Source organism: Alligator mississippiensis, chromosome 4, assembly GCF_030867095.1.
Source record: "Alligator mississippiensis isolate rAllMis1 chromosome 4, rAllMis1, whole genome shotgun sequence".
Taxonomy (NCBI): domain Eukaryota; kingdom Metazoa; phylum Chordata; order Crocodylia; family Alligatoridae; genus Alligator; species Alligator mississippiensis.
In genome coordinates, this window is record NC_081827.1 from 228572524 (window position 1) to 228597920 (window position 25397).

The following is a 25397-nucleotide window of genomic DNA, read 5'->3' on the forward strand; positions in this document are numbered from 1 at the left end:
AGCTCCTGTGGCCAGGCAGGAACAGCACAGGGCATCTTCCCCCATTGTTGTAAAGACTCCCAGTATGGGGGATCCCAGAGCCCCCTCCTAGTTGGTGACCTGGACAGGTGCCTTGCTTGCCCCAACCTAATTATGCTACTGGATCAGACACATAGCTCGATAGCTTGCTGTTTCCTGTCTTATCCTAGAGTGGTGTTTTCAAAATGGCACTGCTGTAGATCATGAAAAAACTAACACCACTGAGTGAACATCACCATCTGCTGCATGAATTTGCAGCTGTGTGTAAACATAAGATGAAACCACTCAACAAAACATTCCCAAGTTCAGATCTTCTATACCAAGTGTCAGCCTGGGGCACATTTTTATGGTTAAGCTCCAGTATTCATTCTTAAAAAAAGGGAGGGGTACATACATTTTTTCTGACAGGCTCTTAATTATTACTGTCCATAAAAATATATTAGCAAAAGAGTGGGGGGGAGGGGGGACTGGAAAACTAAACAGAAAATCTAAATGAACCTAATCAATAAAAATTATTAGATGGTAAGAATTAGGGACAGCTGCTTAGGTAGCCAAGAGTGGGAAAAATGGGCTAAATTAATAAACATACCTTTTACCTTTAAATATAAACTAAAGAATTCTGTGGCACTCATTTACACATCAGGTTGCAGGCAGCCCTCTTCCATCTTACCATGCAAATGAATAGGAAGCAATTAAGTTTATTACAGGGGGGAAAAAAGAAGTTCAACAACCTTTTGAAATAAGAGACCGTTCCTTCTGGAATTCTCTTCTCCACTTATCTATCATGAATGGACTTGAGTGATTCAAATGCAGCTGAAAATACATCAACACCACCCCAAAGAGCAAGAACATGCTTATCATTTAGCACAGTCTGCTGAATACAAAGATATATTCTCAGGCCTTTCCATAAACCAAGCTAATACAAAATTAGCATGCAAAGTAACTCAAAATACATTTTACATTCTTATATTACAATTGCTATAATAATTGTATTTAGGTTGGGGAACAGGCAACCAAATAGCTGAAAACTGATATAAATCAATAAAAGAAAAGAAAGAGGCAGTTCAATGGCCACATCATAAAATAAGCATATGTAAAATGGCCTAAGAAGGTTTGAAAGCGGTATCCCATTGGCTGTAAATGAAGCAGACAGCTGCAAGCTAGGAGAGAAAAAACAGACCAAACATATGGGAGTTGGATGGATTTGGCACAAAACCCAAGGAAGTGGTGTCTAATGGAGAAGGCCTTTGTCTGAAACTGGACTGAGTGCTGATGCAAGAAAGAGGGACAATAAGAATCCTCTCCCCCATTCTGCTCTGCTGCAGCACTCTCAAACCCTAACCTATAATCATCCTTGGCTGGCTAATCTTTCTCCAAAAGAGTAACATTGGACAAAGTTCTGCCCCAGTGGCACCAACCAGCCCAGCTCCAACCTATGCAGTCATTTAGGACAAGTAATGTGCTTGGTACTGCTACTTTACCTTGTATATTTTTACTTCTCTTAGAGCCCAAACTCACCCTGCATAGCAGAGTACTGGATAGCCTGCAGAGTAGCACTAGACTGTTCAAAACGATTGGCTTTATATCATTTTGCACAGGTTTGTTTCAACAGCTTGTATCATAAAATACAAGAGCTCTTACATCAAGGAAAGATTACCAGCTGTGACACTGCTTTCAAACAATAGCTTAACACACTAAAGGATTGATGTGACAAACTCTATGAAGTACAAGATGTGCATAGAAGAATGAAACAGGTTGATCACATCCTGGCCACCAGCACTGACTGCTACCTGCTGGAAGAGGAAACCTCACAGCTGCCATACATGTAACCTGATAGAAGAGAATTCCTCTTCTAAAATATTAGCTTATTATTGTTTACACACACATGCACAGATTCATAACTAATTTTTTTTCTTTAAAGTTGTCAATGTGATACTCTAACTGCAATACAACATGACCCATGGTTATATCATACTGAAGGCAGCAGCTAGGGTACAGTTGAATCCACAGTAAGAGCTCACAGTACAGACTTTGCAATGATAACTTCACAGTACCAGCATAAAATTGGAGGTTTATATAAAAATCAGCAATATAGGCTGGCCAGCAAACTACTAAACATGCCAGCACACAAATACCCAGCTTAGGTCTCTTGTTCCCCATGTCCTCAGAAATCAGGATTATAAAAGTGGTAGCAAAGTGGAGGAATGAGAAGAGAGAACCCCTTTCCTCCACCTAAGAACTCGCTACCCAGTACTCCAAGCAGCAATGATGAGCTCTACCAATCTTCTCAGGCTGCTTTCCTCACTGCAAAAGTTTCATTGAGATGATGAGAAGCATCTCAGCTCTCTCACTTCAGTATCATCAAAGTGATGCAGTGCAAGGCATTCTAAGTTAAAAAGAGCATCAAGAGCAAATTCAAGGAGAAAAAAAAAAATCTGTCCACAGTCCCTTAAACAATTCAGTCCCCTAAGTCACAGCCACACTGAAAGGCTGCTGACTTGCACAAAAGGCTACAGGAGATCAGCTACCACTTAAATGCTTAAGAGCCCTAGGCTAATTCTTGGTTGTTACATGTGCCACTTCCTACACTTCACACACTGATGTGGACTGCCTCTTTGATGTTTCAGTTTTAAGTCTAGGAAAGGACCACCAGGGTCAATTTGGCTTGTAAGTCCAGCCCATACAGTGAAACTGCCTGGTCTTTGTTTTGCATTGTTTCCCTAAATCAGTGAAAGGAGGCAATCCCTTGGGTTTATTTTTAAATTTGTACTCAAGTATGCAGATAGCAAAACACTCATTGTAATAAATGTTATATGTTTATTATTTATGTTATACATTTATTACACATCTGCACGCACGCACGCACCAGGTGATCCATAAAACAAAAGCACCAGACAAATAATCAATCATAGTTGTTCCTAATCCATAAACCTACACCCTTTCCGATAAGAATATCTAATGGCCACAACTGCATTATGCCTCCCCGTAAGCTATTTCCTTAGTGCTTTTAAATTAATTTATGCGATATACTGTATAAACTGTACCCAACTACCAAAAAGTATATTAGACAAATAAACTGCTTTTCATAGGAATCACAGGAAAGTAGGGCTGGAAGGGACCTTACAAGTTCATCTAGCCTAGCCCTCTGCTCAAGGCAGGATTATCCCTGACTAAACCATCTCAGCCATGTGTCTGTCTGAGCTGCTTTTGCAAGTTTCCAAGCACAGAGAATCCACAACTTCCCTAGGTAGCCTGTTCAAATGCTTGACCACTCTCATAGTCAAAAAGTTTCTCCTAATCTCCAGTCCTACTGTGACTTAGTGCCATTGCTCCACTACAGCCACAAAGAAAAGGCCATCTCCATCCTTTCAGGTATTTCAAGACTATTATCAAATCCCCCCTCAGTCTTCTCTTCTCCAGGCTAAATATCCCAAGTCCTTTCAGCCTTTCCTTATAAATCTTGCCTCCCAGACCTCTAATCATTTGTGCTAACCTGCACTGGACTTTTTCCAAACAGCCCACATCTTCTTTGAAGTATGGAGCCCAAAACTAACACAGTACTCGAGGTGAGGCCTCACGAGGGCTGAATAGATTTGCAAGTGACACTCCTGTTAATACAATCCAAAAGGTTGTTGGCTTTTTTTGCAACAAGACCACACTGTTGGCTCATATTCAGCTTCTGGTCCACCATAACACCCAGGTCCTTCTCTGCAGTACAGCAACCAAGACAGTTATTCCCCAGTCTGTATCTGTACGTGTGGTTATTCCAGCTGATCCTTGTTGAATTTCATGTGGTTAATTGTAGACCATCATTTATCCAGTTTCTCCAGGTCATTCTGGATCCTAGCCCTGCCCTCCAGAGTGTTTGCAATTCTATTCAACTTGGTGTCATCTGAAAATTTTCTAAGTGTGCACTCGACCCCATCATCCAAATAATTAATGAAGATGCTGAACAATACTGAACCCAGAACAGACCCCTGGAAACTCCATTTAATACCTCCTCCCAACTGGACACTGAGCCACTGAGGACTACTACACTGAATACAATGATCCAACCACTTATGTATCTACCTGCCAGTATTTTCCCCTAGTCTGCATTTCCTCAGCTTGTTAATGAGGATATCATGGCAGACAGCATAAAAAGCCTTGTTAAAGACCTGCTCTGTGATCTTTCCAAGTACAGAGGTCAGGCTAACTGGTCTGTAGTTCTCTGGATTCTCCTTATTTCCATTCTTAAAGATGGGCACTATGGGAACTTTTACACATGCTCCGGGAGAAGGGAGGGGGGGGTAGCGCTTTAATTAAAGCAGCTCCAAGAGCCACTCTAATTAAAGTGCTGCTGTGTCATGTATCAGCATCCCCACACTTAAAAATGATGACAGGGGCACTTGAAATAAAGTTTGTTGAACAAGCTTTATTTTAAATGCCTCTGTCACCATTTTTAAACACAGGGACACTGATACACGAGACGCAGGAGGTTGTGGGAGCACCGGAACTGCCACGCTCCAACAGACTCGATTAATCAAATGTGCTGAAACATGCTGGAATTCCAGCGCAGAGCAGCCTCTACGCTCATGTCTAAGTGGCCTATATTTGCCCTTTTCCAGTCATCTAGGACCTTGCCTGACCTCCATTAGTTCTCAAAAAGGATAGGCAATGGCTCCAAAATCACCTCAGCCAATTCCTCCAGTACTCTTGGGTGCATCCAATCCAGCCCTGCTGACTTGAAAGTTTCTAGCTTCTCTAAGTAATCCCTAACCTGATCTGCCGTTACTATAGGCTGTCTGTCTCCTCTCTCTCTACAGTTAACTGCACTCATCAGCTGGTAGATGCCCCTCTTTGTAAAAAACAAAATAAAAAAGGCATTAAGTACTTCAGGATTTCTGCATCATCGTGACTCGATCACCTTCTGCGTTCCACAAGGGATCTGGGGAATCTCTGGTCTTCCTCTTACTTTTGACATAACAGAATCCCTTTTTACTGCCTTTCATGTTGTTTGCCAGCTGCATCTCAAACTGTGCCTTGGCCTTCTTAATTTTCTCCCTGCATGCCCATGCAATACTCTTATACTTTTCCCTAGTACTGACCAAGTTTTAAGAAGAACAGAAAACAAACAGGTACTTCCCCATAATAAATTAAACATCTGCCCACACAATTAAATGTCCTCTCTACTTTCCACATGAAAGCAGGAGAAAAAATAGGACATAGCCCCTAAAGGTTAAAACTCTGGCTCTGACAGCTCAGCAAGAGAAATAAATTCCTAAAAGCTCTAACTCAGAAATACTACTGCTCATTTTTAAAGGTCCCATCAAAACTGAACAGCTAAGTGATACAAAAGCAAAGCACATAGTATTTTCACTGGGGACTAAGTTTCTTCAATGAAAACAAGGAATTTAGTAGCTATATATATATGTATATATATGTGGTCTATACATGTATGTGGTGCCCTACACAGCAATTTGTATACTTCTGTACACAAGTTATGAAATATGTTTAAATAGTGCAAGCTCAGTATTCATACATTCTGACAATGCAAAGAAGTATGTTACAAGAGCCCAAGGAATTCTGTTTCTCATTATCTACATATAATGCAAACACTTTAAAAGCCATGGACAGATAAGCATTTTTCGTCCCCTGATTGTTGCTACCACTGTCCCAGAATGGGGTCAGAAGTTAATGTACTGAAATTATGGTGTCCCAGCTGAAGAACACGATGCTGTTCTATTATAACTTAAGCCCTTACCTTAAAATGAAGCTGTAATGGTCCTCATCTGGAAAGTAAAGATAATTTGCTTGCAGATAAGGTTGGTCAGTTGATCAAAGATAACAACAGATAAGATAAATTCAAGGATTTGCTAATCTGAACTGAGAACAGTTTACTTACAGCAGACTTAACAATTAATAACTAGAGCTAGGAAAAATCAATGGGATAAAGGTGCTGGAATGAAAGACTAGTAATTTACCTTACTCATGAACATTCACTGTTGTACCACTGCTGTACTCTTTCCACAACACACTCTGAAGACAAAGAACATACAGAAAAAAAAATGTTGTGTATTACACACACAAATAACTGTATATTAAAACTCAAGGACCCTGTAAGCCCCTGGTTAAATCACTGGCCTATTTAGAAAGAATGGTGGAGTAATTACTAGCCTGAGACTTCAAAGACCCAGCTTCAAATCAATGCTTCACCACAGACTTCCTGTCTGAACTTAGGCAAGTCCCTTCAGAAATGCTTATACCAGAGTCTCACAATATGAAGCAGCTCAGCACACTGCGCTGTTCTACACATGCTTCCTCCAGAACCAGCTGCCTTCAATTAGCTAAAGCCAATGACATTCGTTTAAGGTGTAATGGGATCTGATCCATGATCCTAACAATAATACCTCCTGCCAAACTACAAGTGCATGGCAGGATGCATGACTGTGGAATCAGGGATCAAATCCTACTTGAATCCTACTGTTGGGCCCCTCCTGCACAGGCAAGTAGCGAGCCAGGTGCCCAGTGCACCCATGGCTCAGAGCCCCAGTCAGTTCATCAGTGCTCCCAGCCACAGGAGTATACTGCAATGCAGGGCCCTGCTGAATTCCCATAGCTAGGAGCACCGACCAGACGCCTGCTCCCCAGCTGCAGTGCTGCATATCTCCAGCAGGGGCACAGGGAAAGCCCTCCTCTCCCGCACACACTGAGGTGCTGCCAAAGCTACCCAGCCCACACCAAATTGGTTCCTGCCCATGGCTTGAAAAAGGTTTCCCTTTTCGAGGTCAGTTTCCTTATGGTAGTAATTTCTATTCCTTTCCACAATTACATGATAGCATAACCCCAGAATGAAAGAATCACGATGCATGTGCCATAGGGGTGACATCTCATTAGGAGGCTTTATTAAAATGCTTTTTAAAAAATGATAAAAGTGATCCCTGGTTAATTATAAATAGCTTCAGATTTCTATACACATGAAAACTCTCCTGGTTTTATTCTACGCAGGGATCCAGGGCTCATTAAAAGAAAACTCAGACCAATACAAGTACTTGTTCACCAAGCAAGCAGAACCATGAATTACTTTTCTGCAAGCTGGCATAGAGCTGTTACACATGCTGCCATTGTGTATAGCTTCCCTGATTATTCTGCTACTCACTTCTTCCCCCTGCTAGCAGTTTTCATAGAAGATGAAAATCAAAGGGGCCCTAAAGTATTCTGTTCCCAGGGCTCCCCAAGATCTGATGCTAATTTCCACTCCCACTTGTGTTCTGAGCTCAGATCTCTCAAGCTTTCTGGTTCTTTTGCTTTACTAAAAGGCAATAGATCACGTGCAACCCTTGATTTGTTGACACCATCACACCAGCTTCCTTGCTTCTTCCCAATAGGAATTCCCTTGTGAATACATGCAAAACATGCCCCGCTTATTAAAGGAAAGCACTTTGGGGCACTCCAAGGTCTTAAAACACAGGGGTCTTTTCTGTCACCTGGTTCCTTATATATCTTTGCGCAAACTGCAGAGGAATGTGAAATCTTGACAAATGCCCTCTTCAAATCAGAATCTTTAGTCAGCAGAGAAAAGGGTATTTATCCAACCAGGACTGACAGACACTATTTGAATTTACATTTCCCAGTTGAATTTACACAGTCTGAAGTTTCAGAAAACAGGAACAGATACCCAATGGGGTCTGATGCAAGTAAGTATGTGCATTTGATGGTCTCAAAAACAACTGAAGGTGGTCATCACCAGTTTTCCTCATCTTGGGATAGGGCCTAGAGCTGAAGAGGGAGAAACCAACAATTCCCATTGCCAGAATTCTTTACTGCTAGAGGGAAAGGAGAATATACGAGAGGCTGCCAGTCAGCTTTCCCTACCCAAAGCCTGTGCTGCTCGGGCAGTGGTTCGCAACCTTCTTAAAGTCAGACCACCCCTCCCCCACATTTTGAATTTGGTAGCACCCAGGTTAAGGGCCAGTGTTGTTCTTCCTCAGCTTGCCTCAGTGGTTCTCAATCAGTTGAGAAATAGTGCGCTAAAGGATTTCTGTAAGGCATCCCAGATTACATTGCCATAGAACTAAGGGCTCCCACTAGCCCAGGGGTGGGCAAAATGCGGCCTGAGGGCCAGATACGGCCTGCCAGACCATTGTATCCGGCCCGTGGGGCCCCTAAAAAATTTAGAAAATTAATATTTATCTGCCCTAGGCTGCCTGTCACGCGGCCCTTGATGGCTTGCCAAAACTCAGTAAGCGGCTCTCCGCCCAAAATAATTGTCCGCCCTGCACTAGCCCAATGTGCATCATACAACATTCACAGAACCAATTTAAAGGTTCACTGTAGCCATCTCAGTGGGCTTCATCACATAGATCATACACAAAGCCCAAACAAGCAGAGATTGTGTACTAGTAGTGTCAATAGGATAGATGGAACAAGCATGCAGATTTCCATAGAAACCATTTACTTTGCACCATGCACTGCCACTCTCCTTTAAGCTCTTCTCTCTGGTTTCACTATCCTTATATAGAACCATTAAGATCTAGACAGTAAGATAAAAATAATAAAACTGACTTTAACAAACGCCAAGCCAAACGGTATGTGCAGACATTCATTATACCCAGCCTACAATCACGTGGCTTACTTTAAGCCATGTGATGATTTGTAGACTGGGAGCAGCCAGCATGTAAAGACATTTGCCCGTGCTGGGAGCCATGTGAGGAACCTGATGGAAGTAACTTGGGGTGGAAGGAGATCAGGTGGAATCGGGGAAAACGGGGCTACTGGGTCCACAGGATCAGTGGGAACTGGCGGGACTATGGGGCGTGGTGCTAGGCTAAAAATAACCTAATTAGGGTGCTCAGGGGTAGCAAGTGCGCAGCCTCAGAGCTGGAGTGAGTGGCTGGGCTTTCCTAACCCCAGGGCTGCACTCCAAATGTGTGCAGATGTTTAATACATCAGGGTAACCCATTCCTGATCTAAGTTATGCATATACAGACCTACTGAGGTGAACTAACTTAGAACAGGCCTACCATTTCTGGCTCTATTTAAATCCCCCAAACATCTGCAGATGGGCATTTCGATTGACCTAACCCTAGTTAGGTCAATCTAAATGTAACATTTACATGTACCCAAAGTCACAGTTATCATCAGAACCAGAAAAAAGGGTTGTCACTGTTACTGCCTATATGGGGCTGAACGAGCCAAGAAATACACAGTACTCACCCTGACATTATCAAGCACCGAAGAGTTATGATCATATGCAGAATTCAAATCATCAACAGTGCAAACAAAAATCTCACCATTTCGTATTTTATTTATGGAGAAATCTATGACTAAGTTTGCAGAAAATAAACTTGTTGTGCTCACTTGTTTTTGAAATTAAATAAAAAGAATTCCTCCCCAGATATCCTGCTTTCACGTTTAAGCCATTAGACAAAACCCAGTATCGTCTACATGGAATGGGTTGAAAAGCCACAGCTCCAGTTTCCAATAGTCCAGTGATTCTTAAGTAGGGTGCTGCAGCATGGCATGCCATGAAATCCTTTTAAGGATGTTGCACAAAATTGGTGCTGTTAGGTGTGCAAAAACCTATACATGACTTGCAAGATAAACCCAGGGATTTCCAATAGGACACATGGTGTCAAAAACATTCTAAGCTTCTGTGGTCTTTCTGAGTTTTCATAACAGAAGAATTTCTGTATTATTTTCCCATTAAATCAAGAAACAAGTGAAAGCTAAGAACTGGCATTTTCAAAGGGGTTCCTCCAGTCTAACAAGGGGTGCATTCTACCGAACAAGGTTGAGAACCACAGCAATAATCACATCTGTTGGGAATCTCAACATTGGCCACAGTTGGAACAAGCATGGGTGCAATTATGTACCAACCTGAGAAGCAGACTCTATAGCTAGGAACAGAAGTTATACATAAATCAGTTTAAGTGATCAGAAACTGGTTTAAACCTGTAACAGAACATAAGTTTAGTGCACATTAAACCAGTTTCAAAATGGCTGAAATTGGTTTAAGATAAACCTGGTTGAATGTAGTATCAGACTTAACTAATTTAAGTCAAACCAGTTTATAAAACTTCTGTCTCAGACCTGTTCCTGGTTTAAGTTAAATCAGAGTCCCCCAGCATCCCAGCATGCCTGTCAGCCCTGGGGTGGGCTGCACTATCTGCTCCAGAGAGCTCAGCTAGCCCCACCCCTCTGCTCCCTAGCTGGGGCAGTGAGGGCTGGCTCACTGCCCCCCCTGCCCCCCATCCCCAGGCAAACTCCAGCTGGGGGCTGGGGCCAGAGAAAGGGGTTACACTCACCTTCCTCCAAGTACAGAGCTGCCCTGCCCTACCCTGCCCTGCTCGAACTTAGTGCTGGTTGCAACTGTAGACTACAATCCCAGAGGCACCTGGAAGTAGGAAGCGGAAGTGATGAACAACCCTGCATAGTCCTGCTCTGATTGTGGTCTGAAAATCCCAGAGACCTCATGGGCAGCTGGAAGAGTAAGTGAACACACAGCCCAAGCTGCATTTATAGCTCTTCAGTTTATAATTTTTTCAAAGAAAGAACTATTCTTGTTCAAGCTTTTATGAATTCAATGCCACTACCTTCCCTGTCCCCTGCCCAGACAGAACATGGTCTGGGGCTTGGCCATGTCCTCTCTGCTCCAACAGAGCTTTCTCTCTTCCCCCCCTTTGGCAGTTGCTGACAGGAGTGCTCTAGCTTCTGGCTTGAGTCACTGCAAGCATGTGGCTGCATTGCCCGAATCAAAAGTGAATGTGTGTTCATTTGCTTATCAGTTCAATCTCTACAGCTTAGACTAACCTGACTGAATCAATACAGCCTCGGGCTTTTTGACTGTCTGTACTTAGCTTATTAGTATAGTGTCATCTGTCTACTTCCACCACGGGGTAACCATTTGCTCAATGCAAACCATTTGCTCAATTTTCTGATACCCTGCCATATGCTGAAAGAAGTTACCCTCAAATGGCTGCTTCTCTGTTCATTCTGTATCCTTGTGTAATTTACATTGTTATGCAAAACCAATGTGAAGGTGTCATCTGCTATGTTCCAAAGACGGCAAAGTCACTGTCTTTTGCTTCATGCCAAACATGTCAGCATTCAATAAGTAATAATACAGTCACCCTATCATCATAGATTAGGCTTCCAATTTACTAATAATGAAAGTGGTCTTCCTAGAATACTCTAGCAACAGGACTATAAGGACTGAAGATTCCAAACTCAAAGATTAGCATCAAAGTTTTTACAGTTCTCTTTGCTCTTACCCAAGGCTTCTTAGATATCAGGTTCCCATTTCTGGCATACTCTGGTGACAGATCAACTGTCTTACAGCAAGTATGTGCACTCATACAACATAGGTGTAAGGGAAGTTGGATCAGGCCCACTGCACTGAATTTCCTTTAACTGGAGTGAGATTCCAGTCCTTCAAACCATAGCCTGATGGAGCCAGGCCACTGATTTCAGACAAAATAAAGACTACTGGAATAATTAAGAATAGCAGAATTACTGCTAGGCCTTAAATTCTTACAAAGAGAAGCCAAAGAAGTTCTAAGGTCTAAATGAAACCTGAAAGACTGCCAGACAATGATTTCTAGTAGAACCTATACCTCTAGTTCTCTTGCAGTAATGTCCCCATATCAGGGCAGGTTTGGCAATGTAAACAGGTTATTTAACTCTTTGCAGTGTTAAAAAAACAAAAACTAAACATCGATGCTGAATAAATAGACCAATGCAATTAAACCCAAAAGATCTGTGTGCCCAAAATACATGCCCTTGCCATAATATCTTGACACAAGTAATTCTCTACCACTATACCCTGGAAAGTGTTTACTTCCAAGCAAAATAATTTTCCCCATCACAAACTGCTATAATTTGTTTTAAAGTGGATAAATAGCTACTAGATAATGTGTGCAGTAACACCTGTCACCACTTAACCTGGAGTTCTCTTGACAAAACACTTGCAGTGTTTGCATAAAATCTCTAAGTACTTCTGTAACAATATTACAAGAAGCAGTAGAAATAGGGTCATCTTAATGAGACAGCAGATTATATCTCCTGGTCTCCATCAGAAAATTAGTACAGCCAAGCAGAATAAAGTCACTATTCCTTACTTTGGTCTCTGAACAACAACAGTCTTTGTGCACACCTGACAGAAAATGAGATGCCTTCATTCTAGTGTTAATAGGCTGACCAAAAATGGCAAAGATATCAGTGCTTGCATTCCAGGAGAAAATCTGGGCTTGGTTAACTCATAGTGGCAGCCATCCAGATAAAGGAAGAATGCACTACCACTATTCTGCCATTCTCTACATAAGCAATTGGAGATTTAAAATAAATAAATCAGAAGCCATTTGTGTTCTGCAAGTTTCAAAAAGTAACATTTTTTTCATTTATTCAAATTTTATTTTTTTTAGTGAAATCTAAAAACATTTTTCAGAATTGGATAGAGATGGAGAACAAGAAGAAAGAGAGGGGTGGGAAAGAAAAAAAACTGATGCTCCCAAAAATTAAGTCGTATTTAATTTTACTGTTAGAATAGTAAGGCAGTGGAATAGACTGCTTAGGGAAGTTGTGGACTCTCCATCACTGGAGCTGATCAAGAAGAGGTTAGACAGCCACTGGTCAGGGATGATATCGGTGTAGCTATGCCTATATTCTACTGTGGGTATTTCCCATGCTTCTGGGCTTTGCTGATTTATCCCCAACCCCTCTTTCTGTCATATGTATCACAATGTTTTTAAACCTCTCTCACAGACACTGGGTGTTGGCTATAGCCAAGGATAGGGACTTTGAATGTGCTGTGCCAATGCTTCTGCTGGGAGCAAGCCCAGAGGTTCCTGGATAGAGGGTCTTGCCCCTCTGCTCAGGGTCAGACCAATTGCCATATCTGGGATCAGGAAGGAATTTACCCTTTTGTCAAATTGGTATGGACTGTGTGGGGGTTTTCCTTCCTCTGTAGGGGTGTGTGGCCCCCTACCAAGGATCTCTTGAGCATATATGGACAACATTTTAAGGAAGCGGAACATTGCCTAACATGGGCCCCCTGCTTTACCTGTGTCGGGCTAGGGTGTCAGGTCTGTGTTGTGTCAGGGTTGATGGTAGTCTTATGTAGTCTAGATAATGGTGTGCATGTGATGGTTCAGATAGGAATGATCCTGCCTCAGGCAAGGGTTGAACTAGATGACCTCTGGAGGTCCCTTCTAGCCCTACTTCTCTATGATTCTATGAAACGAAAAACTGGTCCTAGATTGATGCCAGGCAGAGTCCAGGTTCTTCTTCTTTGGCAATCCCACATAGTCGAGGATGACTGTCTTCTATGATCATCTTATTTGTGTGTCTGAAGATGGCTGATGGGGCCCATCCAGGACCAACAGACTCTACTGCAGATCAAACATGAATTTTCACATGAGGTGGGTAGTGCTGGATTCTTGATGTGGTTTGTAACATACTGTTTCTGCTGCTCCCACTTTTCTGTCTCTTGTTGTTTTTGTGAGATTTTAAAGTACTGAAATCCCTGCAGCAGGCTCTTTCTCCATTTGGGGCAGTCCTGGGCAATAGCCTCCCACAAATTTACATCAATGTTGCATTTTTCAAGTTGGCTGTGAGGACATCCCTGAAGCACTTTCTCTGCTCACCTCTGGTAGTAATTGATGGAAATCACTCATCATGGTGCCCTGTGACCAGTGGGGTCCCCCAAGGCTCTGTCCTTGGGCCCATATTGTTCAAAATCTTCATTAATGACGTGGACACTGGTGTCAGAAGCGGACTGGCCAAGTTCGCTGATGACACCAAACTTTGGGGCAAAGCATCCACACCAGAAGACAGGAGGGTGATCCAGGCTGACCTGGACAGGCTCAGCAAGTGGGTGGACGAGAATCTGATGGTGTTCAACACCGATAAATGCAAGGTTCTCTACCTTGGGAAGAAAAACCCACAATAGGCTCGGCAGTGCTATACTGGCCAGCACTATGGAAGAAAGAGACTTGGGGATCATCATTGACCACAAGATGAACATGAGCCTGCAATGCGATGCTGCAGCTAGTAAAGCGACTAAAACGCTGGCTTGCATCCATAGATGCTTCTCAAGCAAATCCCAGGACATCATTCTCCCCTTGTACTCAGCCTTGGTGAGGCCGCAGCTGGAGTACTGCATCCAGTTTTGGGCTCCACAATTCAAAAAGGATGCGGAGAAGCTTAAGAGAGTCCAGAGAAGAGCCATGCGCATGATCAGAGGTCAGGGAAGCAGACCCTACGATGACAGGCTGAGAGCCCTGGGGCTCTTTAACCTGGAAAAGCGCAGGCTCAGGGGTGATCTGATGGCCACCTATAAGTTTATCAGGGGTGACCACCAGTATCTGGGGGAACATTTGTTCACCAGAGCGCCCCAAGGGATGACGACTAGGTCGAATAGTCATAAACTACTACAAGACCATTTCAGGCTGGCCATAAGGAAGAATTTCTTTACTGTCCGAGCCCCCAAGGTCTGGAACAGCCTGCCACCGGAGGTGGTTCAAGCGCCTACATTGAACACCTTCAGGAGCAAACTAGATGCTTATCTTGCTGGGATCCTATGACCCCAGCTGACTTCCTGCCCTTTGGGCAGGGGGCTAGACTCGATGATCTTCCGAGGTCCCTTCCAGCCCTAATGTCTATGAAATCTATGACCTGGAAGGATGTGGGCAATGGAGTTCCCCAGGGCTCGGGCCTGTGCTATTCAACATCTTTACCAGTGACTTGAAGGTAGGCGTGGAAAGCACGCTGTCCAAATTTGCTAATGACACAAAGATGTGGGGAGAAGTGGGCACACTGGAGGGGAGGGACAGAATCCAACTAGATCTAGACAGATTACAGAGGTGGGCGGATAAGAATAGGATGTAATCAATGCAGACAAGTGCAAGGTGCTGCATCTAGGGAGAAGGAACCTGCAACACACCTATAGGCTGGGGAACACCCTTCTTGTCAACAGAAAGGTGTACAGAAAGGGATGCCATGCCTTGTGGCGGAAAGGGATCTTGAAGTCTTTGTTGACTCCAGAATGAGCATGAGCTGCCAATGCAAGGAAACGGTCAGTAAGGCTAACCACACCTTGTTGTGCATCTACAGATGCATCACAAGCAGGTCCAGGGAGGTGATCCTTCCTCTCTATACAGCGCTGGTCAGGCCACAGTTGGAGTACTGCGTCCAGTTCTGTGTGCCACCTTCAAGAGAGATGCAGCTAACCTTGAGAGGGTCCAGAGGAGGGGCACTCGTATGGTCGGGGGCAGCAGGCCAGGCCCTATGAAGACAAACTAAAGGGCCTAAATCTATTCAGCTTCTGCAAGAGAAGACTGAGTGGGAATCTAGAGGCCGTCTATAAACTCACCAGGGGGGACCAGTGGAAAACAGCTGAGGCTCTGTTCCCCCGGGCACCACCTGAGATAAAAAGGAATAACAGCCACAAATTGATTGAAAGCAGGTTCAGGCTTGATATCAGGAGGCATTACTTTACGGTAAGGGCTACCAGGCTCTGGAATGCGCTCCCAAGGAAGGTGGTGCTCTCCCCTACCTTAGGAGTCTTCAAGAGGAGGTTGGATAGATATCTGGCTGGGGTATCATGATTGCAGCACTCATTCCTGCCCAGGACAGGGGGTCAGACTTGATGATCTGTTCAGGTCCCTTCTGACCCTAGAAACTATAAAACTATGAAACCCCCTAGCTTCTGGCCTGTGCCACTGCAGGCATGTGGCTGCATTTCTGGAATCAGAAGTGAATGTCTGTTCACTTGCTTATGGGTTCAATCTACACAGCTTAGACTAACCTGCGAAGATTGAATCAATTCAGCCTTCAACTTTTTGATTGTCTGCACTTAGCTCTATGGAGCACAGAAACAGCGATCTATGGAACACCTATCCCAGATTTTTCTCTATGAAAGCTGATCACTTTACCACAGACTTCAAACAAGGCTAGGATTTAACCCTAGGATTTAATGCTACATTTTCAAGAAAGGCTTCCATTGAACATTTTCCATTCATTTGAAATAATGCATAAAGGAGCTACATTCATAGGAAAATTATAAAAGTGGACATCCAGACTACAAGTGTCATTCTGGCTAACCCACTGTATTCAATCTCAGTGCTATTTTAAAAAAATAATTTAGTAGGTTCTTCTGCTGCACATAACTTAGAGAACGTGTATAAAAAGGAGGTGAAGGGAGAAGGGTGACTGCCAAGTCAATATGAAAGATGACTCTGAGTCTAGGGGGATAGCAAGGAGCATAGCTGAAATTATGAACAAAATTCATTGCTGAGGTAACTGTAAAAACTTTAAAACCCAAGAACTCCAGGACCTAATTAAAGGCCTAGTGCCTTGCAAGGAAAAAGGAAATAGGAGCGGGAAAAAAACCCAATAGGAACAGAGCAGTTTGCCAGGGCTCTAAATGTTACAGACCATTCTCTTAAGTTTAGCAGAACGTCCAAAATTTCCTTTGGAGTATATCAAGGCATCTCCTCCTAAAACTGGGAGTCCAAAGAGAGAGAACATAGTGGTATTAGATACAGGTGCCACTTTAAACAGCATAAATATTACTTCTCCCCTTGAAACTGAGATTATCAAACTTTTATATCTATAAAAAGAGTAATCTTATATGTATATAAAGTTTGATAATCTCAGTTTCAAGGGAAGAAGTAATATTTATGCTGTTTAAAGTGTTTATGGTTTAACAGCTAGTCTGTAAGAAAAGGAGAAAAACATATAGCAAAATGAAATCCAAAGGAGCAGAGACTATGAGGGCAGAGCCTCAGGAAGCAAGTCAGGTATAACCTGCCTGCAAGAGGAATCAACTCTTTGGGGATAAAACACAACAGCCATACGTTGCTGAGTGAAACTAGCCATTGCCTCTCTAAATCTGATCTCACAGCTACCTGTTGTAATTAACCTTTTCACTGCTGCTCCTTAGATCATACTGTAATCATCAGTCTCACTGGTGTAAGGGATGACTGACTACAACATGTCAAGCACATTTAAATGTGCCAAGACACTTTCTCAACAGTAAAATTTAAATTTACAAGAAGTGTACAAGGTCAGCTAGTGATCTAAACTATTAGTCCAAATGGCAGGGAAGAGGTTCAGAATTACTGACAGATACAAAGTAATTATAGCTATTAGTAAAACTTTTGCTGACAAGCTACATGGTTGCTAGTTTCCCTTCAGTTAAATATAGCATTTGGATGCAAGTCCACAGCACTAGTGTACATTTAGCTCCTGGTCTTTTCAATCTTCCTTCTCAATCCTAATGTCTAGTGACAGCGTTGCTTTAATAGAAGGGATCACAGACAAAAGATGCCAAATGCTAACAAGCTTACAACAAAGCTTTTGTTTAAACTGCTGTAGATATTTTTTTTTCTCAGTAGACGTTAATTATGGTTTCACTGATCGGGAGCTGAAGTACAAATGCTTGGATAAATGGAGAAAAAGTTTGTTTAGATGCCCCTTGGCTTCTATCACCTCCCCTTTGTGGAAAAGTCATTTTGCAATATCTTACGGCAAGACATACCAGCAAATTTCCAGAAGTCATCCTGACGACTCTTAAAGGAGCTTGTAATTACTGAAAACTCTGAGATTCTTTTTTTAAAGAACACTCAATCCATTTTTGATAGCTCTTCCTTTACATTCTGGCACCTTAAAAGGTGCATTTTTCTCTTCACTTCTTGCAAAAGTGAATGGTTTTTTCATTGAGGAAAAATCCAATTATCTACATATCAGAAACAGTGAAACCTGGAGCTATCACACAAAGAAAGGAAACATACACATGGAGCTATCACACAAAGAAAGGAAACAAACTAGAAAACAGATCTTTTTCACTAATTTCTTCCACATTCTACCATCTTAGAGGTTTCTTGTAAGTACCATATGCTATAGTAAGTACCACACTTTCACCGAGAAGTATGATTTTCAAATTAACACTGCCTCATGTAAAGCAAAAATTTAATGAAAAAAATTGCCATTGTTAAAAAACATGGGTACAAACACTAATACCAGATCTTAAAAGGAGACCTAAAATAGGAAAAAGAGAGGAAAGTACACCCCTGTGACTGATCAAAGGGCACTGTCAGACAGGACACTTAGCATATGCCCTGGTTAGATTGTTGTAAGCATTACTGTGCCACATTAAAAGTTAGAACATGATCTGAGCAGTCTCATGGTAATACTTATTTTGATCCCAGCCTGTTCTGAACAAGGCTGGAGCCAGCTGGGCCCCACCCCACCAGCAAGGACCCCAGCAATGGCCATCACAGCTCACAACTCATATTTTCTCCATGAAGCAGTTTGATGCTAGCTGAACATGTTGCTTAATATGATCTAAAGATACTCCTCCCTGAAAGCTGCAACTTTGCTATAATATGCTGGTGCTTAGAATACAATGTACTGCTTGAACATGCAGACACTCACATTTTAAGTGCAGTTAACATGTCCTAGAGTGTATTGTGTGACATGTTCCAAAAATACTTTCACCCAGAGCTGCCCAAGAAGTATCAGAGCCAGGTTTAGAACCCACACCCACTTACTCCTGCCACTATGCTTTGAACCAGTGGGTAATTAGACACTATGAAGTATAGTCTTTTTTGTTTGCTTGTTTTTTTAATGTAGCACAATGGGATATTGGCCCATAATTGGGAGTTTTATATGCTACCATAACACAACTAGCAACAACATAAATAAAAGCCACGTCATTTTATTTGTGGGCAACTACCTATTGAAACTGGTGTTCTCTAACCATCTAGCCCTATGGGTTGCTAGGCTTTTAATTTTTTTAAATTTATGCATTCATTTATTCCAGGGGCAACTGGTGCCACCTTAGAGGGGGCATGTGTGTGTGAGTGTATATGTGTGTGTGTCCTCAGTGACCAGTCAGCGACTGGAGGTGGGGTTCCCATGGCAAAACTTACGGACCAGGAAGTGGCTACAGTGCTACATCCGGCACTCCCACTCCCCGATCGGTGCTCACATGGCCCCCCCCCATAGCCTAAGCAGGGAGCGCAGCTGGTCAGGGAGTGCACCAGCACTCTCAGGAGGTGCATATGCTCCCCTTTGCACCCCCAACACATCGCCACCGATTTATTAGATTTATCTGTTGTTCTACCTAAGAAGTCCACAGTGGCTGAAAATAAATGGCAAGTTATGAAACAACAACAGACTCTGCAATGAGCTGGAAGTGTGACACAGGAAGTCACACTATATAATCACAATACTCCTTTTTCATCTTGGAATCTACTGAACCTAGGCATTAGGTCCATACACCTACACTGTGTGCCACAGTCCATAACTCAGTCTCTTTGTGGACTGTATTAAAGAACTGCAGAATACTTCTGCAGAGCAACATCTGTCATGATCCAAAGCCCTCATCTACTACCTGGACATTTCTTTCTTCAAAGGAAAGGCCATGTTCTTGAGAAATAAAATCCCAGCACCTGAGAAGTGAAAACTCACCACAAACACAACAAAAGCTTGAAAGACCTGTTACTGAGAAACTCCACTGTCAGTGCACTAAGGCTGCAATAGCAGCAACTCATTTTACAAGTCTCCCCTCAAATATACCTGAGCTACGTTAACAATTGTTATTTTGTTCCAATTTTTTTCTGCAAGGTTGTCCAAACCTTGCAGAAAGAAAACTATAAACAGAATAAGCTTTTATCTTTCAGCGTGCTTACTATTAAATGAAAATCAATAATTACTATTAGTTCTTTGACAGTACTGGAACTTACCCTAAAAGAAAGAGCTTCATTACACAGCATCTGATAAGTCCTTGGCAGAGTTTAATTATAAACAATGGGGCTCTGTCTAGAAGTCCACTAGGAATCAGTGTCCTGCTAAACTCCTAACTGCCAAGGAGCAATGAAGCAGTGCATTTGCAATTTTCTCAACAAGCTAAAGAAAGCTGGGGAACTAAATTAACAGTGTATATTCTACACCTGTAGGTCATGTAGCTTGTATTTGAGCAGGAACAAGTGTTCTCTCCTCCCTGCCTCCACATTCTCTATTTCCAGTTACAGAACATCCCTTTAATTTGAGGCACATTCTGTTACTGACACTTGATTTAAGGCAGCCTTCTTGTATATTTCCAATAATATTAGGGAATAAGCAGGAAATAATGAGAATTAATAGGCAAAGATAAAATTCTACTCAAAGACACAAAGGCAAGTGAAACAAGATCTCGAATATGCATACGGCAGACAGAACTTCACTTTTCAGGGGCTGAAACAAGAAGCCTGAATGTTATAATACACAGGTTCTCAGTTTCTCTAGATTGGTAAGATGAAGGACTGACACAATAGGATGGAAAGGCAGCAAAAGCAAAATGATTAACAACAAATCCCTGACATTTCAGCAAGCCCTGTTCAAGATTCAGAAACACAGAACTGGAAGGGGCCTCATGGACCATTGTATCCAGTTTCATAGGAGTGGTGCAACTAAAGGGATGAGTGGGGGAGGGAAGGTGGAGAGTGAGTGGGGAAGAAGCCCCACGTTCAGAGACTTAGGAGAGCACAAAAATCCCACTGCTCCTACCCCACATGCTACTGCTGCCAAAGGCACAGAAATGCCTAGCTATTACCCCTGGTTTGCAGGTACTAATTAAGCCAAGGGACACCCAAGATTGCCACTTCAAAACCTCACACATAATTCGAAGCTACAATACCTGAAACATCAAGAATATACTGTAACATGCTGCAGTAAAATCCAGGGGATATAAGAGTACTCTGCCACTGTTGCAAAGGGAACTGGCTACTTACTACATGCTCATGGTGGGAGCATCCCCATGAGAGTGCACATGCATTTTGCAGCACCGCAAACTGCACACGCCATATGTGTACACACTCACTCCACTAATTTGCAACACTGCCTTTATTTTTGACACAGGGAGAGCCTGGTGTCAAAAAAGCCATGGCAGAAAAAGTCAGGGCAGTGCACCAGGCTGCAGTGTGCACCACCCAAAACCAGAGCCTGGCCAGCCAGAGCCACGCACTAGCTGCCGGCCAGGCTCCGTGCACCCAGATCACCACCACTTCAGCCCCAGGAAGCCCCAGGACCCCAGGCAAGGCTGCTGGGGCCAGCCCAGGTGCCGGCCCCAGCCTCCCCTACCCCACCCGGGGCAATTTGCTGTGTGCCAGAGCACGCATGCAGGGGCGTGCCTAGGGACAACTAGCAGCAGCACAAATACGTGCTGCTTCTATTTATTCCTGGGGAAATGCACATGCCTGTTCAAGGGGATACACCCAGTGGGTTTACACTGAAGGCCACTCCAACTGAGCCAATTGTAAACAGATACCTGGTACTTTGAGGAATCAAAAGTAGCCACATATGATCCTTGCCACATCAATGCTTTTTATACCACTTGCTCTAGTCTGGCATGTTTACCACACTTGCCTGATGGACTTTCTAGGCTTCATTTGATTTTTTACTATGTTTTGCATTACAGAATTTACAAACACTTTTGCAATGCAAGTAATGCCATGTGTTGAGAGAGGAGAGTAATACAATGCTATGCAATTGAAAGCTATGTTAATCTTGGATCAGGTTGCTATCTGGCAAAAGAAATAAGCCATTAAAAACTAATAAAAAGCACAAAGATCTAAAAAATATTTGGAGATTACACCAATTAAAAGTCAACTTCAAGAGCAAAGAAGTGCAACCAGCAGACAAACGGAAGATGCAGTGACTCAGCTAATGCAAAAGGACTAGATACTTTAAATCTTTTGCAGAACAAGTCTGTCTTTTCACTCAGTAAACAGTCCCACTATTCATGACCCAGAACATCTGTTAAGGATTCAAAAGTGTATTTCAATAAAAGATGAATTATTCATTAAATAAAAGATGCACCTCCCGAGCTCAGATAGCTCATTTACACAAGTAGGAGTGGGATTGGTTGGGGGGCTGGGGGAGGAAGGGCAAGAGCTGGAAATGGCTTGCACTGAAGCTGTTTTCACTCAGTGGCTCCTCTGCAGCCTTGCTGCACGACTCTGGGATGAAGAACAGCATGCCAGGGATTAAGACAGAGCAACAGGCCCATTATGAAATACAGAAATGAAAAGCTAACATAGTTCTCAAGGTAAATTTAATCTCTGAACGAGTCCAGTCATCAACATCTGTTGATGACTGAGGCAATTAGGTGTACCCATCTAATGCTGCATGCAGTTTCCCCAGCAGCAACTCCCCTCTCATACTCCTCCGATTACCCTGTTAGAACTGGACAACCCCTTTTCTTCCTGAGCCAGCTAACATGCTCTCTTCTTGGTTTTCATTATAGCTCCACCTTCAGCAACCAATCTAACACCAAACATGATTTTTTTTCCCTAGTATGGCTCCTCTATACCAACATTAAATGTTAGATGCCTACATATGGTGGGAGGGGAAGAAAACAGAGGGCTCAATGCTCCTGATTAGATGGGAAGATCTTCTGCTCTATCAGCAATTAGTTCTCTGAGATCAAAGGAAGGAAAGCTAAAACCCTGTCATGAGACAATGGCAAGAGTCACACTGAAACTGGAACTTTACTAGGATAACAGAAACAGCATTAGCCGTGCTCCTATTCTGTCCCACTCATCTTCATGGTATAGCTTCTTGCTACAGATTAAAGGAATAGTGACTATGCTATGTCTTCTGCAGCACTAGCAACAGCTTACATCTTGCAAACTGTGTGGCTAGGGACAGACATTACACATAAACCAGTTTAAGTGATCAGAAACTGATTTAAACCTGTAACAGAACAGATGTTTGGTGCATATAAACCAGTTTAAAAAATGGCTGAAACCAGTTTGAGATAAACCTGGTTGAATGTAGTATCAGACTTAACTGATTTGGCTCAAACCGGTTTATGCAATGTCTGTCCCAGACCCCTTGCTGGTTTAAGATAAACCACAGCCCCCAGCATCCCAGCATGTTCTCTGGGCAGGGCTCTCTGCTTCATAGAAAGGCTGGCCCCTCCTCTCTGATCCCTGGGCACAGCTCCTCTGGCACAGACTTGCAGACACAGCAGGGTCTGCTGGCTTCCCCATGCCCCCTTCCCTTTCCCCTCTCACCACTTGCTGCTTAAGTAAGGATCCCTACCTCCCCTCTCCCACAGCACAGACCATAGCCAGCGTGTGGTATGCTAGCTAGTGCTGTATAAGGCTCCAACAGAGACAGGGTCTGCTGGCTTCCCCCTGCCCTACCCCTCTCCCCCGTGCTGCTTAAGCAGGAAATCCCCCCTTCCTCCCATCTCCCACAGCACAGACTCCAGCCCCACAGACCCTAGGCATGTGGTGTGCTACCTAATGCTAAGAGGTGTCTGTGTGTGTGTCTCTCCAATTTCATTGGAACAGGCAGGCAGACAGAACAGGGCTTTTAGAGCTAATCAACAGGTCACCACAGTAAGCTGTTTAAGAGTTTGAAGTAATGGGAAAGAAGCTATTGTTTTGCTTTATCAGGTGATAAAGACTCTTATCAGTTTTGGGCTATCATGCTCACCAGTCCCGCCCTTCCAGAGTGCAACTAGCAGTGGGAGCTGCCCCCACCCTGTGAGCCACATCTCCATCCTGCGCCCCACCCCCCAGCTGGGCAGCGCCTGCCCCTCCCTCCTTCCCTCACCGCAGGGGGCATTGATCTGCCCCTCAACACCCCTTCCCTCCCTCTCCCCTTCCAATTTACCAGCTGGAGGCAGCTCTCCATGCTGCCAGCTCTGCTCTGTGCTACGCTGCAGCTGCACACAGCACAGGCATTTAGTGGCCAAATTATTGGCCCTATTGGGCCAATATCCAATATAAACAATTTTCTTTATATTGATACCAATCTGACATCAGACCGATATATTGGTGCACCTCTAAGCACAATATTTTATTGATATATTGATAATTTTAAAGCAATTTGGAAGCCTACCAGTGCCTCAATCATTCATAAAATAAATTGTAAATATTTATATATTCTGGCATTTGATTTTGGCTTTTTTTATCATAGAAAACCAGAGATCCATCTGCTCCCTTCACTCACCAGGATGCGGGTCCAGCTGCAGCTGTCCCTTCCGCTGTTTGTGGCACTGAGTAGTCATGATATACCAGTGCCCTGCCCATGCCCCTCATTCCCAACCCACAGCTCCCCCTCCCCTCTCCAAGCCCTGCTGGTGCCCTTCACTTCCAACCCACAGCCCCCTGCCCACCCCAGCCCTGCCGGTGCCCATCTCATTTCTCTGCCTGCTCCAGCCCTGCCTACACTGGGAACTGAGGAAAACTCTGTGGGAGCCATGCCTTAGTGAGGGTAGGGTTCACATCTCTGGCCAGCTTGGAGGACCATGTGGGCAGCAGCATTATTCATCACTGCCCCCCTCTGCCCCCCAACGCACCAATGAAGTCATCTGCTTATAGCCATGGGGGAAAAAAAAACAGCACTTTACTTTCAGTGTGCCCCCACAGTGAATCCAACACATGGCCAGAAGAGGCAGCACATTAGCTGGACCTGGCTCCACAGAGTTAGCTCCGTGTGCTTCAGCAGGACTTTTTGGCACTTTTACCTAAAGCTGATTCAATCAGCTGCTTGAATCAGCTTTAGGTAAAAGTGACAAAAAGCCCCACTGAAGCATATGATCTATACAGCCACTGTGCAGCTGGGTCCAACCAACACGTTGCTCCTTCTGGTAAAGTCCCATTCCCACCCCCCCGCCCCCATATCAGTTAGCAGTGCAATCAAAAAAAAAAAAAAAGGAGTGGGTGGGGGGAAGGGCAGCGCAAGGCAGGACAGTGGGGATCGGGTGAGCCTGGCAGCTGGGGGAAGCAGGGCTGGGGGAAACTTGCTGGGCGTATGTGTGTGCACAGGCGTGGTAGGGGGAGAGCCTACCAAAGTTGGGCCCAAGCCCCTGGGCTGGGAGCAGAGGGAGTGGGTGCAGTACCTTGGAAGAGGAAAGCCGGTTGCTCTCCCTGCCTGCTGTGGAGCTACAAAGGGCCCCACCCTGACCCTGGGCCTGGCCCCAGCCACACCTAGCACCTATCGTGTCCTTCTGCCTCCTGCCCCATGCTCTTGTCCCACGTCCCCCTCCCTCTCTGCCTTCTTCTGTCCATGCCTCCCCATCATCGCCTCTCTGCATGTACCTGCCAGCAGGCGCAGGAGGAGGCAGAGGGCGCAGAGGCAGCAGGCAGGCTCCATGGTACAGGGAGGCTCAGTCTATAGTCCCTGGCCGCCAAGAGGAAAAAGTCTACACCAGCGCACCGTCCCACTTCAGCCATATGTGTGTGTGAACCCCCTGCCTCCAATAGCCCTCCCCTGCTCTCCCCAGCCCCAGGCTGCCAGCCTGCAAGCAGAAATCTGTGTTTCTCGTGTTTTTCTCCCTTGAAGCAGAAAATCCAGGTTTTTCCATGGCAAACAGAAAACCCAGATCCCTGGTGATGAAACTG

General features: G+C 44.0%; 1 protein-coding gene across 6 annotated transcripts in view; it reads right to left on the reverse strand.

Moving 5' to 3' along the window:
- The window catches only part of LYPD6B (LY6/PLAUR domain containing 6B), a 138805-nt gene that overhangs the window by 61357 nt on the left and 52051 nt on the right, over nucleotides 1–25397 (reverse strand). For 2 of the 6 annotated variants that reach the window (XM_059727388.1, XM_059727389.1), the window contains exon 1: nucleotides 19746–19875. The exons of 2 other annotated variants lie outside the window; for them this stretch is intronic. The gene's annotated coding sequence lies outside the window, so the exon portion shown is untranslated. Of the gene's footprint in view, nucleotides 1–5761; nucleotides 5790–5981; nucleotides 6037–19745; nucleotides 19876–25397 lie in introns of those variants that run through there. 2 more of the 6 variants (XM_059727390.1, XM_019480366.2) reach the window with 2 other exon arrangements.